Source organism: Oreochromis aureus, linkage group 3 (assembly GCF_013358895.1).
Source record: "Oreochromis aureus strain Israel breed Guangdong linkage group 3, ZZ_aureus, whole genome shotgun sequence".
Classification (NCBI taxonomy): Eukaryota; Metazoa; Chordata; class Actinopteri; order Cichliformes; family Cichlidae; genus Oreochromis; species Oreochromis aureus.
The window spans coordinates 29,020,270-29,040,025 of record NC_052944.1 but is presented as its reverse complement, the minus strand read 5'-3'; the positions used below and the strand labels follow the sequence as shown (position 1 = coordinate 29,040,025).

Here is a 19,756-nt window from a genome sequence, read left to right as displayed (position 1 = left end):
CGGCTGTAGCTTTTCAACTGACAGCCCGACACACACCCAAAAACAGCCGAAAGAGCACAGACTTTACGCCCGTGGGTCCACCTCCCCTGCAGCGGCACTGCAGACCACGCCCGCCACACACATCAAACAAGTAAAATAAATATTTATGCACTTTTGCATTTACTTTTTGTTTTTGTTATTTTACACAGTAAATGATTAACAATGGTCTACAGCCAAACTTGTGTATTATTATACAAACTTTGGTTGTAAGATGCAGATAACTATTTAATAAAAAGCTAAATATTTTATATCGAGAGTAAGAAAGAAAAGTATATCTTTGTGTCCCCTTTCCTGTTAATGCCCTACCTGGCCCCTGGCAAAGCTTTGCTAGATCCGCCCCTGCACAGTTACCAGCTGTCAGCTACACAAAACAGGAGCTGGGTGTTTATTTGTCTCTGAGAAACAGTTCATAACTTCCTTCAACTCATTCATGTCACCTAAAGCAGGGCTCGCAAAATTTCAAAATCCCTGGTAGCCCTTCGGGAGGCACTCTTCAGTTTTGGTAATAAATTTAAGTAGCCCGAATAAAAAAAAGAGGACAATTTTTTGATTGATGTTTTGTTTCCTTTACAATATTATACATTAAAGTATAATACTGTAAAGGAAACAAAACATCAATCTAAAAATATTTAAAACAAAAATTACAACAACAATTTCAATCATCAACTCAAATATTTGGTTCTAATTGAACAAATTTCTATGAACTTGTAAGAACTGTACAACAGGAATCAGTCTGTGTCAGATCCTTATTTTTGACATTTCCACTGAAATCACAGGTAAGAGGCAAGTGCAACCAAGATCTAGGCCATTTGCTTTTTGAAGTTTGCAAAGACTGCTAAATTTTGTCAGTGGTAGTTCACTCTTTGCAACATAGTAGGCTGTTCTAAACAGATTTTCAGGACTTCTTGTTATGCTTGGTTTATTTTTAGTATGCTTTTTGCAATTGGTGTTTGTTCTGGGAAAGATATTGCAGACTGGGCAATAATGCATTTCTTGCATTTGTCATGGGTTCTGATGGGGTCTTTCTTAAAATGACTGGTCCCAGTAACAAAGGCGCTTTGTCGACTCAGAAATCGAGGGAAACTCACAACACACCCGGCAGAACATGAGGTTATTTAGCTCGTCGTATTCCAGCCACATAAATTCTTTAGTCCATGAAACCATAAAGCTGCGCTTTCTTTTTCCCTCATAGTCTGATTTGTCATAACTTTTCCGTTTTGTGGTTGGCTTTTCTTTGGCTGCCCTTCTTCACCCTGACCTCTCTTGTTTGGCTCTGCAGAACTAAAATACCTGCTTAAATCCATCTGCTCTTACATGCATATTTACATAACGATCAGCAATTCTCTGCGTAATCAGCCTCTATCACGTTTAAGCTTGCTGCAGGAGATTTCACTTGTCATGTTTGATAGTAAGCTAACGATTGATAAGACGATGTCAGAGGAAGTGGTGTGCAATTAATCTGTGACTTACCAATTAGTGCTGTCGCTCTCTACACACAGTTAGCGCAAAGTGAAAGTGAAAGCAAAAACAAGCGCAAATTCAAACGCGATTTCAATGTGTCACATATTGACAGTGGCTCATCGATGCCGATGACATAATTACTCAGCTACATTTGCGAAAGAATGCAAAAGCATTGACATATCTTTCCTCCCATGATAGCCCGACGGGCGGGGCTGAGATGGATTTTGGTAGCCCGACTGGAAAAATCGCTAGCCCGGATCGCCGGGCTAGCGATTTTGCGAGCCCTGTAAAGGGTAAACCTGTTTCTCCATCACCAGTTCAGCTCTGATGATTCAGTAAGGACATCTCCTGGTTTGGACCAGCCGCAAAATTAAAATCAAATGAATTCTAACAACAGCTGATCAAGCTTAAACGTGCTGCTGTTGTTTAGCGCGATAAACAAGAGTTTAAAAGCCGATCGTTGATCAGTTTCACGATTGAAGTTGCAACAGGCCAGAGAATGACAGGGAGGCTTCATAACGACAGAATAAATTGTAATATTTTCTCTGAATGTGGGACGATTCCGTTTGTACGGCAACTCTACGGACTAACCGTTATGAATAAAATAAAGTTCAACGTCAGTAACTTAGCGCACACAGCTCTATAGAAACTCCTGTGCAATTCATAACTTCTTACCTGAAATTCAGTTCACCTCACGCCCTGCCTTAGGTTTGCCTGATCCACGATCTACCACCGGTCGATCGGCGGTCCCCTCGCCGCCTCCTATGTCTCGTTCCCCGCATGTTTTTCTGACACACACCGGTAGATAGCTGCTCTCTGTTGTAGCTGCGCGCGTTAGCCAAGACCAAACAACTCAGTTATTATTTCCACATCGACCAGCATCATCGGCCCATATAAACGAAAAATAAGTCCACCTAAGACAGTCTGTTGGCGAGCGAACAGGTGATGGTCAGCAGTCTCACTGAAGGCAAGCCCGGTGCTCAAGGGTCGCTAGCCACGCTAGCTAGTTAGCCGGCAACATCGTCAGATATAATATGGGATGTTTTGACAAAACGAGCAGATATTTGAAGTTTACACACCTACATTCTCGCCTGAAAATATCTTAAAAGTTCATTTTGTGACCTAGAAACACGAATAAAAGACGTTTAAAACGAAGAGGTGTCCGCCATTGTTGAACTCGCAGAGGCGTGCTATGCATTATGGGATATTGAGTTTAAAAACAAGCATACAGATTTCGGCCGTACTACTCCCGGTATACCACTAGAGAGAGCCAACCCACCACAAATAAAGTCTGTTTCTATGGAAATTGGCCTAAATTTGCACTAAAATCTAAATATTTCAAAAACTATAAAAGTCATGAACACCAAAAGTGTATACCATACTAGTCCAGCTCCAGCCGCACAAAATGATCTAACATATGTAACCCTATTGTCAAAACTGTTAGGCAGAGAGGCGCGGGAAAATTTTCACTAAAATATTAATATTTAAAAACTATAATAGTTATAAACACCAAAAGTCATAGCACACCATTCCTGATCCAGCCGCACAAAATGAGGTAACATATATGAAGCTTGTCTCAAAACTGCGGGCGAGATTCGCTGCAAAATTTCAGGCGGAAACTGGAGAATAATAATAATAATAATAATAATAAATCCGACGAATAGTAATATGTGTGCCTCTTGGCATAGGCACACATAATGACTGAATCAAACCAGTTAAAATAACTTGGTGGAAATATGTAAATAATAAATATCACATAACTTTAATGGTGAAGCTACAACAAACTGTACAACTATCACACAAACACAACACTAATCTTTCATATTTAATTTGCTGTATTTATAAGTTGAGACACATTGAGCATCTGTACAGTAGAGGGAGGCAGCAACTGCAACTGTAGAGGAAAGAAGTTACTGTGACATGTTTTTTGTTCTATTGTGAACGTGTTTTTCACATGTGCAGATGAAAGAAAAACATGGATGACTTACATGATACAGTCAGTGTGATGATATCACTCCACTCTGATAAGAAATAGTCCCTTCTGCCCCGGCAGCTGTATCCTCCACTGTCAGACTCAGTAGCTCTGATGATTCTGAGTTCCTTGAATATTCGAGGTATCTTTAATTTGGCTGCTCTCCATTCATACGTCCACTGAGCTCCTTCACCTCCCTGAATCTCACATCTGACAGTGACTGTCTCACCGCTGTATATCTGAGTCCAGGATGGCTGCAGGGTCACAGTGGGCTTATTGGGAAATGTTCACAGAAAATGAGTAGAACAATAAAATCAATAGAAGGATATCTCGATTTTTGTTTCAGACACAAATACTGTGTTTTGTCTATGCATTAATATTTGACATTTACAAAAAAAAATCATTGGTAATCATTGGGTGTTCGGTGAACAGACAGGCATACTGAGTGGTGTTTCAGCTTTGCAATAAAATACTAAACTCACAGATTTCCCCAACAGTGACTTCAGTACTGTCTTTTGTGAAGAAAACTGGATCTCCTCTCCCTCCTCTGCACTGGTACAGACCTCCTTGTGAGACACTAATAACATTTTTTCCATGATTTTCTTTTAGGTTTTGAGCTTCAGAAGCAACTGAGTCACGCCTGAACCAGTCAAATGTCCAGCTAAAGGAGGCCTCCACGTAGCAGAGCAGTCTCACACTGCCCCCTGCTGGTATGATTGGACTTTGTGCTGTTAGTGTGGCTCTGGGTTTAGTTGCTGTTGAAATTATAGAAAAAATTACAACATTAAATCATCGCGTTTCAGGAAAAAATTCCTTACAGCACTGATCATATTTTTGAATAATTTCTGTACAAACACCAAACATAAATTAGTAATTACTCTGTATGTGACATATTACTGTAATTTAAAACTAAAAAATAAAATAAAAAAGAGCCTGCCATTGTTTGGAAAACAAAGAGATACAAAGCTTTAGCTGGTGTTTCTTTTGAAATATTTCTATTAAAATACGTCAGTTATCTGTGACAAGGTTCCCAAACTGAGGCTGACTGAAAGTTATTTTCTGTCATTGCAAATGATCTATGTGCATGCTACAACTGCAAAATAAAATGTTACAATGAAGGTGTGGAAGCAGGATGTGGTCTGTGGTTAAGCTGTGGGAGGCGACAGGGGCCAGTTGGTTCAGGTAAATATGAATAAAATTTTTCCAACTTACATGATACAGTCAGTGTGATGATATCACTCCACTCTGTGAAGAAATAGTCCCTTCTGCCCCGGCAGCTGTATCCTCCACTGTCAGACTCAGTAGCTCTGATGATTCTGTATTCATTGGATGTTGGAGGTGTGTTTAACTTGGCTGCTCTCCATTCATACGTCCACTGAGCTCCTTCACCTCCCTGAATCTCACATCTGACAGTGACTGTCTCACCGCTGTATATCTGAGTCCAGGATGGCTGCAGGGTCACAGTGGGCTTGTTGGGAACTGTTCACAGAGAAAAAATATCCATTTAGGAGACAAATAGAAACACAACATGAACAGAAGAATATCCTGTTTTCAGTGGGTGACAAACAGACTGTGTGGCTCTTTTAAAGCGCTTGAATAAAATATTAAACTCACCAATTTCCCCAATGGTGACGTCTTTGCTGTCCTTTGTGTAGAAAACTGGATCTCCTCTCCCTCCTCTGCAGTGGTACAGACCTCCTTGTGAGACACTAATAACTCTGTTTGCTTCATTTCCTCTCATGAGCTGAGCTTTAGAAGAGACTGAATCACGTCTGAACCAGTCAAACTTCCAGCCAGCAGAGCCCTCCACAGAGCAGCTCAGTGTCACACTGCCCCCTGCTGGTATGATTGAACTTTGCACTGTCAGTGTGGCTCTGGGTTTACTTGCTGTTGACGTTGCAGGAAACAGTAAAACATTAAATCATCACCTGTCTCAGAAAGAAATTTCTTAAAATACTCATCGTATTTTATGTTTTGTATTCATTTGCGTGTTTTTATAGAGCACTTACATACTTATGTGAATGATCATATCTTAATGAGTTTTCAGTTAACTGTTGTTTCCTAAAACTCTGTTTTTATTTATTTTTTTGTTGTCATTAAAAACACAAAATGAAAGAAGTATACTTTTTAAAGAATTTGATCCATCTTTGCAGTCCACAAACGTGAAGAGTAGTCCATCTCTTTATATGTGTACTGTTTTAGAATTAGAAATTTTGACTCCTTGACTTAATACAAATAAAGGCATTGTTATAGTCTACACAACAATACACTTAAAAGTTAAGACAGTCTATTTTTCTGTCATTGTCCCCACAACAATGGTTTTTTGCTGAATTACTAGTTCAGTGTGTAGAGTTGATTAAACAAATGGAGAGAAAGAAACACATCAGTATGAAGGCAACAAACTCTCAAACTCTTCAATAAATCACACACATATATGCATAATGACTGAAACCAGCCTACTGAAGAACGATGGGCTGGGAGGTCAGTTCCTTCATCATGATTATGCAAATTCTCATGACCATTGATCAACAACCACTGATCAATGGCCATGAGTACCATTCACAGAGAGTGAGTGAATGGTACATTTTTTGTCTAATCTTAATGGTGTCTGTCTCCTGAATCCAAATCGGAAGCTGGTTCCACAGAAGAGGGGGCTGAAAGCTGAAGGCTCTGCCTCCCATTCTACTTTTAAATACTCAAGGAACAACAAGTAGGCCTGCAGTGTGAGAGCGAAGTGCTCTAATGGGGTGATATGGTACTATGAGGTCTTAAAAAAAAAGACTGGGCCTGAATATTCAAGACCTTCTATGATTCCAGATTTAGTAGGAGGTTTAGGAGGGTTTTCAAGAAATACTGTTAAATGTTCAGTTTCTATGCCATGTGTCAGAATAAGTTCTAGAGTGTGGTTAAACTCGTAAGTGTGCTTTTTACATTTTAAGAGAAGACAATTTAGTCTAATATTAGATTAAATGGTCATTCTTCCCCAGTCCTCCTAGCTGACTTGCCTCTCCGTCTTTTTCTCATGGACGTTTATTAATATCTTCCTGGGGATCAAAAATGGGAAGTTTACTATACTTGTGGGGACCAACAGCCCTTATGGTCCCCACAAGATACAAATACACACACGTGTGTGTGTGTGTGTGCGTGTGTGTATGTGTGTTTTAGAGGCAGGTCTTCCTTTAGCTCCCACCTTCAAACACCTGTGCACCTGGGCAGATTACCTCACCTGTGTATGCTTCGGTAATCAGTTGTCTCTGACTTAAGCTGGAGCATGACATCTATTCAATGCTGGATGTTAACTGGTGGAACTGGCTCTTCGCTGTTTAAACATTCATCTCTGTTGATGTAAAGAAAGTGCAACTAAACTTCTGCTCCCTTCTGCACTGAATATCTGGACCCCGGGTCTGACTAACCCTGAGTGAGAATGATCTTGTGGAAAGGAGGCTAGAGGATCTGATTATTTCGGTGCCTTCTTGTGTCTAAAACTGGAAAGCTGTGGATCTGACTGCTCTGGAGCTCAAGCTAACGTATTTCTGCTGGGTCTTTCTTTTATCAATAACTGTTCAATGTTTTACTGTAAATAAACACACTCACCTTTGAATCTGCGAGTCTGCATTTTGAGTCCATCTGAAAACCAATCAGAAATGATAAATAAGGGCCAGGTGGCCAGTATATAAGAAAAACTATTATTTTGTGTTTTCCAGTTAGGGTGGACAAGGTTTTAGGCTTTAAAATGAATGAAAGCATCTGGATCTCAATTTCTGTTGCTACTCTTCCTCGACCGGTGCTTCGAGGATTCTGACAGTTATGAGTCAAAGGCGTTGATTCATTTAAACAAATATAATCGGTATTTTGGCAAATATAAACTTTAGTGACCCCTGATTGACATAATGGGATGTCACTGCAGCCAAGGCAAATTCTAAAATTAAAGGAATTGCATGAAAATTTAAATGTATCATTGTTATGTCAGCTCCCATATTCCCATCCTCTTCTATTTTGTTCCAGTACAGCTTCGGGTGTGCTGGAAGCACTGCAACTTCAGCATTGAAAACATTTTCATACTGGAACATCAGAAACTCAGTTACCATTGATATACTCCAGCTCTCACTGCATTTTGTTCAACTGTGACCAAAATATGAATGCAAAGAGAAATTTAGTGTTAAGATCAATAATGTTCATGTTTTACAAACAGAAAACAAAGGGAGGGAAAAAAAATCACAGTCTTACCTTTAGCATTTGCATAGAAGAGTGTACTGAGCACTAAAGCCAAGATTAAAACATCATCAGATTGACCGTTCATAATGAGTTGATCTGCTAAAACATTTTTTAAAAGGTAAATTTTTAGATGGTACAGCTAATTCGCATCCTCAGATTTCTGTGCACATATACTATAAACTGGTAGTGTAAAACAGTAGTGCATCCAACACAATGCTCTACCACAATGCTCTAACTGAGCCAGAGCACCATCCAACATGTTAGTGAAACAATCAGGGTGATAGTAACATTTAAAAACAAAATTAGAAGTTAAAACTCTCAGAGAAACTTGTTCACCACCCCATAAACTGTATTTTATACAAATGAAAAATAGTTTCCTCAATCACTATCGTTCAAACAAATAATGTAATATACTTACAGAATAATCTGAACATGTAGAGAAAAGAACGACCCATCCTTTTATCCAGCTCTACTGGGGCACAGCTAATCTTTCAGTATTTTATTTTGAACTAAAAATTATACAGAATATAAAGATGTTGTACTTAATATAGATAAGACTGTAACTTCTTCTTCTGACTGGCCCTTCTGTGCTTCCTTCCCTTTTACACTAAGGTCAAACAGCTGCTTCAGCTTCAACCACAACATTTCCTGTCCATTCAGAACATCACAGTTTTTTGTGTTTTTATATGCAATCCTGAGCAGTATACTATGAAAGAAGGCTTCCTTTGCATTAGCTGGCTTAAAAAAGCTAAACCTTTATTGGGAGATAACAGGTATCATAACAATCATTATCAACGTCCTCTGTTAAGTCAGGCATTCTGTTTCAGGCTCTGTTTGCACGTACATTAAAAAGAGCGTTTCATGGGTCAGGTTACTCATAAAATGATCCCTTTTAGTGCTACCTACTCCAATCAGAGACATTATCAGATGAAGATGATAAAATGGTGACATAACTTTAAAGAAACAAAACATATAAACTGCAACACTGTTGCAAAAAGATGGATTAATGCTGCTGAAAACTGTCAATCTGCTGATTTAGTGCAAAGTGCAGTAAAATGAACATTTTAATTCATCCATCCATCCATCCATTCGCTTCCGCTTATCCTTTCCAGGGTCGCGGGGGGCGCTGGAGCCTATCCCAGCTGTCATAGGGCGAGAGGCGGGGTACACCCTGGACAGGTCGCCAGTCTGTCGCAGGGCCAACACACAGGGACAGACAACCATTCACGCTCACATTCACTCACACATTCACACCTAGTGACAATTTAGATTATCCAATTAACCTATCCCCACAAGCTGCATGTCTTTGGACGGTGGGAGGAAGCCGGAGTACCGGAGGGAACCCACGCAAACACGGGAGAACATGCAAACTCCACACAGAAAGACCCCGCCTGATGGTGGAATTGAACTCAGGACCTTCTTGCTGTGCGGCAACAGTGCTAACCACCGTGCCACCGTGCTGCCAAGTTAGTTAATTATTTAATTCAAGTTAATTATTTTAATGGTGATAGCACTCCCAGTACTGCTATTTGTTTCTGAAGTTATGGCTACACATTAGAACTTGGAAATTTTAACGTTGAGCCATTAAAACATTAATGGTTACAGTCTGCAGCCTAATAAATCAGTCATGAAATCCTCTTTAGTTTGTCACATATCAAAGTAAAATTAATTTCATGCCTTGAACAGGTATTCTTGGTGTGTGTTGTGTGTTCTAGGAGCTGCAATTCCAGCAGAGTACAAGAGACCAAGCTTCCAGATGATTATTATTTTAAACCAGAACTCTAAACATGACCTGCTCTTAACCAGGTTATGTACTCATAACTGTCAGGGACCAAGCAGTAAGGCACATGTGTCAAAGTCAAGGCCCGCGGGCCACATCCGGCCCGGCGTACATTTATATCCGGCCCGCGAGGTCATTTTATATAGATGTACTATTATTGTTATGCATGGCCCGGCGATATGAGGCGCTAATAATATACAAACTACAGATCCCATAATGCAGCGCTGCAGCCTCCTTGCTGAACGCTAGGCTAACTGGGAACATTCCCGAGTCAATCAAGTCAAACTTCTGTTATTGCGAAGCTAGCCGCTCACAATAGTGGAGAGAAAAGTTGATTCTGAAAGCAGAGCCTTTCAGCACCGATGGGTGACTGAATATATGTTTACAGACATTGCTGGTAAACCCGTGTGTCTTATTAGTGGAGCTAATGTGGCTGTAATTAAGGAATTTAATTTAAGACGGCACTAGAGGCAAAACGTCGGGATTAGCTGAAAAACCTAAATGCAGAGCAGAAACTAAAGAAAGTAGAAGTCTAAAGAAGAATCTGACATTTCAGCAGACTTTTTTCATCAGAGCAAAATCACAAAGTGAAGCTGTTGTGAAAGCAAGTTTTATTGTAGCAGAGGAGACAGTCAAATCAGCCCGGTACCACTCTGAAGAGCTGCATGATGAAGCTGTGCGACGTCTTGTGTCCAGACGAAACGCAGATTTTGGCAAATATGAGCCTGAGGAGAAATACGATTGCTGATCGGGTTTGTGAGATGGCCACTGATTTAAGAACACAGTTGTGTGAAAGAAGCAAAAACTTTATTGCATGCTCTCTTGCTGTGGATGAAAGTATAGACATGATGGACATTGCACAGCTGGCCATCTTCATCCGTGGAGAGGAAATATTGAACATTAAATCGATGTACGGGACAACGACAGGAAAAGACATTTTTTAAAACGTATGTCAAAGTGTAACCGACATGAAACTGCCCTGGGACAAACTTGTTGGGACAAACAGATGGAGCGCCGGTGTTGTGCGGTGAAAAAAGCGGACTAGTCAGCAGGATGCAAGTAAAGATGCAGGAGGAGAACTGTACCGGTGAGTTAACAGCATATCACTGCATCATACACCAGGAAAGGCTGTGTGGTAAAGTCCTAAAACTGGAGCATGTAATGATCACCGTAACGCAAACCGTAAATTTTATCTGAGCTAAAAGTTTAAATCACCGTCAATTTCAGTCTTTTATGTGGGAAATAGATTCAGAGTTTGCCGACATTCCTTATCATACAGAGGTCCGTTGGTTGAGTTGTGATAAAAGTTCTCAATCGAGTTTTTGAGCTCAGCAAGGAAATCTGTCAGTTCATGGACATGGCATGTATGATGCAGTGAAGGCATTTCAAGTGAAGCTGTCACAAATGCACCAGTGCAACCTGCCTCACTTTCCCTGTTGCCAAGTAATGTTGAACCAAGTCAGCGGACTTTGCTGAACTGCACCTGTGCAGATTCAGATGGAGCTGCAGTGTAATGATACCCTCAAGGGAAAGTACGACACTGAATGGCCCGCACAGTTTATTAGTTCCATTCCTGAAGCAATGCCCCAGCTCTTTACATGCGGCTCCAACCTTGTGTTTGCTTTCATTTATTTTTTCTGGGGTTTTTGGCAGCATGTTCATATTTCTAACTTGCTTAATTTTGACAGGATATATTTTTATGAGGAGCAAAATATTTAAAGTTAAAGTGTTTTTTTTTTTTAAGTTTATTTAATCTGGAATAATATTCCTGTCTGTTTTATTCATATTTATGTTTAAAAAACATTGTTTTAGTGTGTTCAATAAATGTTTATCTTGTTTGGCCCGCGACCTAAAGTGAGCCTTGAGTTTTGGCCCCCTGTGCAATTGAGTTTGACACCCCTGCAGTAAGGCATAAAGGACACAGGTGTTTAATTCAAAAAAGGGGTTTTATTGACCCAAACATATGAAAATATATTTAACAAAGCCAAAAAACTTAAACAGGCAGACCAATAAAAGAGGTCAACTCAATAAACTGAACTCAAGATAACAATTAACAAAACCTCAAACAAACATAAGACAAACTGAGCTACTGAAACGACACACGAGGGAACTTAAATACCAGCTTGGCTAAACCAAATGACACACATGGGGGAAAACAAAATGGCTGCCATATAACCAACTAATACAAAACAATTAAACAAACAAAACATAAAACAGAACTTTGACCTTGCAGTGTTAATATGTGTGCACACCATATAAACATTGGAAGGTGTAATAAAAAACTAAATAAATTTAATAAAAAAATAATTTTGGACAATAAGTAGGATCTATTTAAAGTAGTGACTGCAAAGTAAAGTAAAGTGAATCGAATGGTGGTGAGGTGTGGAGCTTACCATGTGTGGCTTGCCATCACAATAACCATCAGTTACCATGGTGATTTAACCCCGTACAAATAGATGCACTTTCATGACAGAGATAACTTTGACTTGAAGCTTAGTATAGCTCACTAACCCATTAATCTCGCTTCATAAAACATTCCTCTGTTCTGTTACATCAGGTCAGACAGCACTTCTCTTCAGGTTAGGGTTAAGTTTTTACTTTTGTCTGTTTAGAATCTCAGATTTGTGACATGTCCTGTTGTGTAAACCGCCACATTTCTGGAGACTGACTAAGAGACCATGACAGTGCAAATGTGTCTGTCCATTAGCAAAACATTAGCAAAACATGTTGGACGCCGTTTAAAATGAACAAACTTGTATTGATCTCATTTGACCAAAGGATGTGTTCACAATATTCATCAAGCTATTTGATGTTGTTTAGCAAAAATTAATCTTCCATTTTGTGCCACAGAGCAAGTCAGTTTACTTTTCTCTTGCATATGTTTTTTTCATTGCATTTTGGTTTCTTTCTTTGTCTCCAATTGTATCAGTAGACAACTCTGTTTTTTATTAATTATTTAATTAATTAATTTGGTCTTAGCATACCCATCCATCCATTTTCTTTCACTTATCCAGGCCTGGGTCTTGGCAGAAGCAGCGGAAAAGCCCAAACCTCCCTCTCCCCAACCACCTGCTCTAGCTTATCTGACCAGACAAGATATACAGGGTGGTTGTATAATCTCTCCAACATGTCCTGGGTCTGGGTCAATCTCATTCTTTCACTTAGACTACCCTAAAGCTATTTCATATGCCTTTAATTGTAATCCTGTTGAATAAAAACATTTATTCTTTGTTAATAAGTTCTTTCTGTGGCAAAAAATGCATGTTCTTTCATGGCCCCGCCCTCTAGAAAGGACTAACGAACTTAACACAACTTAATATCAGCTTAATATAAAACGTCTTTACAGTTTCCTTTGATGGTTTTACTAAAATCTTTTTCTTTTTTAATGGACAGCAAGGCGTGGCTTTTCTAGTTGAAGTCTAGAGTTTGGCATTGTTTTGATAAGTCATATACTAATTCAGTAATTATTGTAATAACCTACGACAGACATATCTGATTGTCATTACTACAGATGTGAATCGTAATTTTACGGAATTTATGTTTATCTTTAGCCAGTGTCGCCAGTTTTCTTCAGTGTTGTTTATTTTTGCCCCTGTAACTCAATTCACTATTGTTGCTGGTGTCTCAAAACAGAATCACCAATAGCCAGAGTTTGTTCCTGAGCAGGTGTGTCACTAAGTGGGGAAAAACAATTAGACACATTGACGTTGACGGGTTCTGTTTAGACTACACGTCCTCCTCACCGTCACCCAGCCAGTCTGGTTTCCAGGCTGCTCTGAACAATCTGTTGAAGGAGAGGTGATGCTGGCTAAGCTACCTTCACCTGTACTGACTACGTGGGTCTGGATAGCTACAGGATTTTTCAGGGTGTGAAGCCGGGTCTCTAATTCACTGAGTTTGGCCTCTAGAGCTGCAAAGAGGAATCATTTCTTACAAGTAACAATATTACTAAATGGGTCCAGTGAATAGCAAAACATCTGAACAGTGATCAGGAAATTTCAGGAGGGACATGCTGCTACTGACTTGCCTATGAGCTAAGCTAAACTAGCATATCCCTAAAACCCTTACTGCCACTTTGTACCAGAGCAAACAGAATCTCACATTTTTATCCACTTTAAAGTTTGCTGTGTTGTGTTTTGTTCTGTTTAGTTGTGCTTAGTGCCGACGTGGGACAGTTTTTCCGATTTTGTTGTACTATTTTACTAAGTATGACTGTGCAATAACAATAAAGAGTTATCTATCTTATCTACAGTCACAATTATGTTGTTACTTGAATTACAAAGGTTCGTCAATTATCTGCACGCTGGGCTGATAGAAAGGAAAAAGAAAAGAAAAAAAACCTAGCTGGGTTTTTTAGAGGCCTGGACAGTAGGCCTTGAGGGATTGTTATAGTAAAACACCTGCAGTAACCTGTAAGCACTACTTACACAACTAAGGATCCATTTTCAGATTTTTACCTTTACTGTTTCACAAACATTAAAAAGTGAATGTCCACAATTTCAGACTTTAATTGCAGGGTATTTTTAAAAAAAAAAACATTTTAGCAAAAGCAAATCCAAAAGTAAAATCAAAAAATAATAAAAATCACAGTGTTATAATCAAATCAACTGAATTATACTTATTCTGCTCTGAGCTAGTGATGATTTTGTTCTTATCTTTGGGAGCAGAGAGGTTGGCAAAGAGAACGGGCACATCCAGGTCTGAAGATGCTTGATTCTGTAATCTAATACTGCAAAAAATGAGCAGAGGAAAAGGCAAAAAATAGAAGCTCAATTTGCAGGTTCACAGTTTGGGCAGCGGTTTATCTGTCCGGCATCTCTGCTGACATATTTAATTGTGAACATCTCAGGTCCAATGATGAGTAACAAATAGGGACAAACTTTGTTTTAACACTGATCATTTTTAAAACAGCTGGATGTCATGACCTTTTGCCCTCTGTGAGATGTGATGACAGGGGAAAGCCAGGAGCATTTTGCATTTATGTTGTGAAAAAAAGGAATAGGGAAAAACATTATTATGTAACTGCCAGTTTTGAATTTAATTTTTGCTTATACTACAAGTTTCAGTACCTGTTTTTATTTAAAAGTTGGTTTTAATATTTGAAATACGAAATCTAAAAATACCCCAAAACATAGGACAGTTTTGAAATGCTCACTTTTTTGGAGACTCTTAAAGGCAGCTGTATTTCTGCATGACAAACTTCTTTTCAGAGTTTCACATGCCACATACTTTTTTTTTAGTCCACACTGTGTCGTCATCAGAATGACTCTGCTTGCATCCGTTTTCACACATTGTAATGCATACTTAAATACAGCAGTGGTGGGTAGATATAAAAATGTGCCATACACACAAGAACCAAGAAATTTCCATCGTGCTCTTTGTCTGCATTCCTTGCCAAATCTCTAACCCATCAAAGCAATATAGTGGGCATATACTCTGTCATTTATCTGTTGTAGCTTACCATAAATCAGCTGTCACTGGTTCTGGTTCCTCCTCCTCCGTGGCGTCACAATCACAGGTTTTCTTTAAGTCTTCTTTACTTGTACTCTTTGCTCTGCTGAGGTTGTCCTGCTGCACTGACCCCCATGTTGGACTAATGTCTCCACTGTTTTTTAAAGAGCTTTCAGAGTAAGTTTACCTCTGTTAGGGAAAAGTGGGTAGGCAGAATCACTAACAATTTGCAAAATAAAAGCATGCAAACAAAATATAAACATGCAAAGTATAAAACAAAATTTTCTAATAAGGACCACACAATAAAAACACAGGCTATCATTTTAAAATCATTTCCGCTATGTGGCATCAGGATTGTAGGCTGCTCAGAAGAACAGAAATTATTCCTTCTTGATGAAAATGTATCTCTGCATTTCTTTGCTGAATTTCTTTGATTTTTATTTTAAAAGTGTTTCTAAGGTTTCACATCTATAAGAAAGTCTACAGGTTTCTCCATTTGCAAAGAGGTTTATTAAAAAATACAAACACAGGTCAAAAACAATCTGTTGCTGCTCAATAGTCCTAAAAGTCTTCATGTCTTCTTGTTGGGTTTAACCATACTTGGTAAAAACTGTTTTCCAAATATTCTATTTAACTGAATTACTGCTGAGACAAAATAAGACAACCAAACAATGTGATTACAGGAAACACATGTTGAAGAATAGGTACACACATGGAAATCTCAGACAGTGAGTGGATAACAGTAATTCAAACATAATCCACAATCATCATATATTTGACACCACTGATTAGTTTAAAAACCCTTAATTTATCAAGAGTGAGTGTGCAGAACCGTGTAAAACACAGAACAATAAAAGTTTACTTACTTTTAACTTTCGATAGACAAACCGAAAACAAAATGAAAGAAATCGTAATTCAGCAACAAGTGGTCAGCAACAAAACAAATCACATTAAAAAGATAATAGAAGCTTTTATCAGAGTCTCCTTACTATTCAGTACGAAGATTACTGATCTGAAGTTATTAAAACCCAGCAATGGCATCATCAATTGTTTCCCCTTTTGAACCAGATAAAAGAAATCATCTGTACTGCTCTCCTTGTGTGTGTGTGCATGTGTGCATAGGGTACATCATTCAGCAGCCAGCCAAACTCCACTCAAAATAATACAGGAGTCAGGATATAGTGTCCAAGCTCCAGGTGCTTTATTTTACATTGCACAGCCATACACCATTGATTCAGAATGAAACTAAAATATAAAAACCAACAATACAATAGTAAAGTGATTAACACAACAAAATATTACAAATTTCCTTTTCTACTCTACAGCAAGTCAAGGCTTGCAAAAAAAGGCAAAGACATATTCATGTAATAGGTCATCCTATGCATAAATGACATGTGGGTAGCTTAGCAACATACTTATACACAAACTCAGGCTTTAGAACACAAACCTACCAAAATGTTACGAAAATATGGCTCTATACTCTTAAGTCAACAAATACACACAAACGAATAAAAAAATAAACAAGAAGCGGCAGATGACTGCAGGCACCCTTCAGCACATGTGAACCTGCTTACACCAACAAACATGGCCAGCTTCCTGTTCTGGGTCAAAGGGAAACTCACAATAAAAACAATTTACAAGGTCCAGTAGGGAGCACTAAACTCAAGGCAGGACACTCCCTGCCTGGTATCTGTAAGGATGCCATGAATTAGGCTGTAATTAAAAAGAGATTTTTTTTTTTCCTTTTTATAACATAATTTTATCATGAAAGGAATGATCTCAGAGACAGGCCAGAAGAACCTTTTTGATCCTTGCTTGGTGACTTTGAGCTCTACTTTGTGAACTCTTCAGTCATTAATGAGAAAAGTGTCTGTAACAAGTGCCATAGGTCAGTCATTTCGGGCTGCCTCATGATCCTTCAGCAGCACAATATACAGATTTTGTCTTGGTGAACATGTGACTGACATTGTCAAAATAAATCTGTACTACATGAAAGTACGGGCCAGACCTCCCTAAGAAAACCGGAACAACTGAGTGCCTTTAAATGAATGTTCTCTTTCAGTGGATTCATGCACAACACTGAACAGCTGTAACATGTACTCTCAGTCTGACACACAACAACTACACACTTTATTTATATCACACTTTTATTAACAAGTTACAAACTGCTTCCATGAAAGACATTTATAATATATTAAAATTCAAAGAAATAGTTAAAAACATCAAAACAGCTCTACAGTACATTAAAGTCCATTAAAATGATTATCTAATGGGAGAGAAACAAGCGAAACACACTGAGTGATTTTTTCTGAAGGAAATATAACCTCAGGGTATCAGCATCATTGCTTTGAGTTCAAAATCTTCTCCTTTTCACTCAAAGTGACTTCAAGTTTTTCAGAGACTTTAAAGAGAAAAAGAGCTAAAAGCTGTTAAGATTTTAGAGATGTGGCTGAATTTGAATTTTGTCACAATCTGCGACTGCATACGCTGTGGCTTTTTGTGAAGACCTACATGCAGACAGCGAGAGGCAAAAATTGTATTTTAACAAAAAGGGCACCAGTTATTATGGCTGGTAGCAAACATGAATCAAATCAGGTTAACCCATAATAAACAAAGAACTGAGAAAAACAGATGCACTGACAAGGGCCACAATATATATACACAAGAGGGTAATCAGGGAAGTGGAAACATGGGAAAATGTCTTGGGTGAATTAAGCCTAACGAGACAGAGAAGCAAAACTAGACACACTGAACACGATACAGAAAAGACTCAAAATAAAACAGGAAGTACATGAACACACAAGCTTGACACAGAAACAGGAATAAACAAACAAGAAGGAAAAGACAAAACACTGTGACACTACTAAGAGACACAGAGTGCAGGTAACCGAGAGACACAAAAAGGGCTAGGGAGCATAACCATGGATGACACAACAGACTCACACAATAGACACAGGGATGAGACAAAGACACAAGAGGAACCTCACAGACAGTAAAGCATTAACTGGAAATACAAGAAAACTCTGAAACATAGAATGAACTAAACTCCTGGTTAAACTGTATAAACTTAAACTTAGACCATTTTCACAATATCACAGAGAGACTCACAAAAACAAAGCAACCTCAGAATGCTGGGTCAAACACCAAACACCCTGAAATATTTCTATTATGGTTGTCAGAGCTCTCCTCTGGGTCACCACGTTGCCCTGTTGAGGTGATCAAATGAAGGCATTTCAAAACAAACTCCCTTTGTTTTGTCAAATGCATTTATTATCAGTGAGAATAATTACGAATGCATTATTTTAATTTAAAATCTCAGACTTTGTGCACTCACTTGTCTTGTTAATGACTCTGAGCTGAATTACAGATGCAACATTGGCGTAAACATCTTCTGCTGGACCTGAAATAATAATCTTATTGATGTTAATGTTCCTGCCATGAATCACTACTTTATCATGGTGGAGAGGTTTGTGTGTCCCAGGGATCCCAGGGGCTATGTCGGTGCTCGTCCCTTGGTAGGGTGTCACATGGCAAATTGGTCCTGGGTAGGGACCACACAAAAAGTAATTCAAAGAACCCTGAGCTGAGTGAAAGGAACAGTTCACACTGCCCAGGAAAGGGTTAACGGGGCCCTGCCATGAAGCAAGGCCCAGGTAGCGTGTCCAAGGGCAAGCGCCTGATCCCCTGGCTTTGGTCCATGGGGCCTGGCCGGGCATAGCCCAAAAAATAACCCTCCTATAGGCCCACCACTTGCAGGAAGCACCGCAGGGGTCAAGTACAGTTTATGCTCGACAGTGGCCTGGGGCAGAGACCCTGGCGGACAGATCCAGAACTACAGAGACTAGAGTTGGGACATGTAACGGCACCTTTCTGTTGAGAGAGGAGACTTAGGTATTAGGTTTGAGAGATACTGTCTAGATATAGTTGGGCTCACCTCAATGCATGGTTTGGGATCCGGAACTAGTCTCCTGGAGAGGGGATGGACTCTGTCTCAGTCTTGATTAGGGAGTTACTACTGGTGACTCTGTTGTCCTACTGGGAGACTTTAATGCTCATGTGGGCAATGACAGTGAGACCTGGATGGCATGATTGAGAGGAATGGTCTGCCAGATCTGAACCTCCACTGTGTTCTGTTACTTCTGTGCAAACCATAGTTTGTACATATTGCACACCATGTTCGAATATAAGTGTATCCATAAGTGCACATGGCACCAGGACACACTAGGCTGCAGATAAATGATAGATTTTATCATTCAGAAAAGAGTCAAATGACTCAGGAGGGGAAAGCAGTGCTCTACCTGCACAGTGTGTACTGCGGGTAGAGTGCTGCGCACCTTGACTGAGGATGCTGTTGGTCAGTGGAAGGAATACTTCAAGGACTGGTGCTTTAAAGACTTGGAGAAGGCATTCAAACGTGTCCCTCTGAGCGTTCTATGGGATGAGCTTTGGAAGTATGGGGTGTTTGGCCCGTTGTTACAAGCCATTCAACCCTTATACAAAGATCAAATGTTGGGTGTTGGACTACATGAGGACTGCAAATTGGCTTCAATTCTGTTCATAATTTTTATGGACAGAGGCAGAAGACTTCAATTTGGGCGGTTTCAGAACCTCATCTCTGCATTCCACAGATGTTGAAGTTCTGTTGGTTTCATTAGGTTTTGTGAAACCAAATATGAGGCCATGGTCCTCAGCCGTAAAAAGGGTGGAGTGTCCACTACAGGTCAGTATCGAATTACTGCCACAGGTGGAGGAGTTTAAGTATCTCCAAGCTCATTTATTGTCACAAGCTTTGGGTCGTGACGCAAAGACATTTGAGGTCGCTCTGCTTAGGATTCTGG

The 19,756-nt window shown here is 39.4% G+C and overlaps 2 protein-coding genes across 2 annotated transcripts in view; both read right to left on the bottom strand.

Moving 5' to 3' along the window:
* LOC120439145 (low affinity immunoglobulin gamma Fc region receptor II-like) overlaps positions 1-4,937 on the bottom strand; it is a 97,031-nt gene extending 92,094 nt beyond the window's left edge. Inside the window, exon 1 of the mRNA XM_039609898.1 lies at positions 4,685-4,937. The gene's annotated coding sequence lies outside the window, so the exon portion shown is untranslated. The remainder of the gene's footprint in view (positions 1-4,684) is intronic.
* The window catches only part of LOC120439143 (Fc receptor-like protein 5), a 51,824-nt gene that overhangs the window by 28,437 nt on the left and 3,631 nt on the right, over positions 1-19,756 (bottom strand). The window lies entirely within an intron of this gene.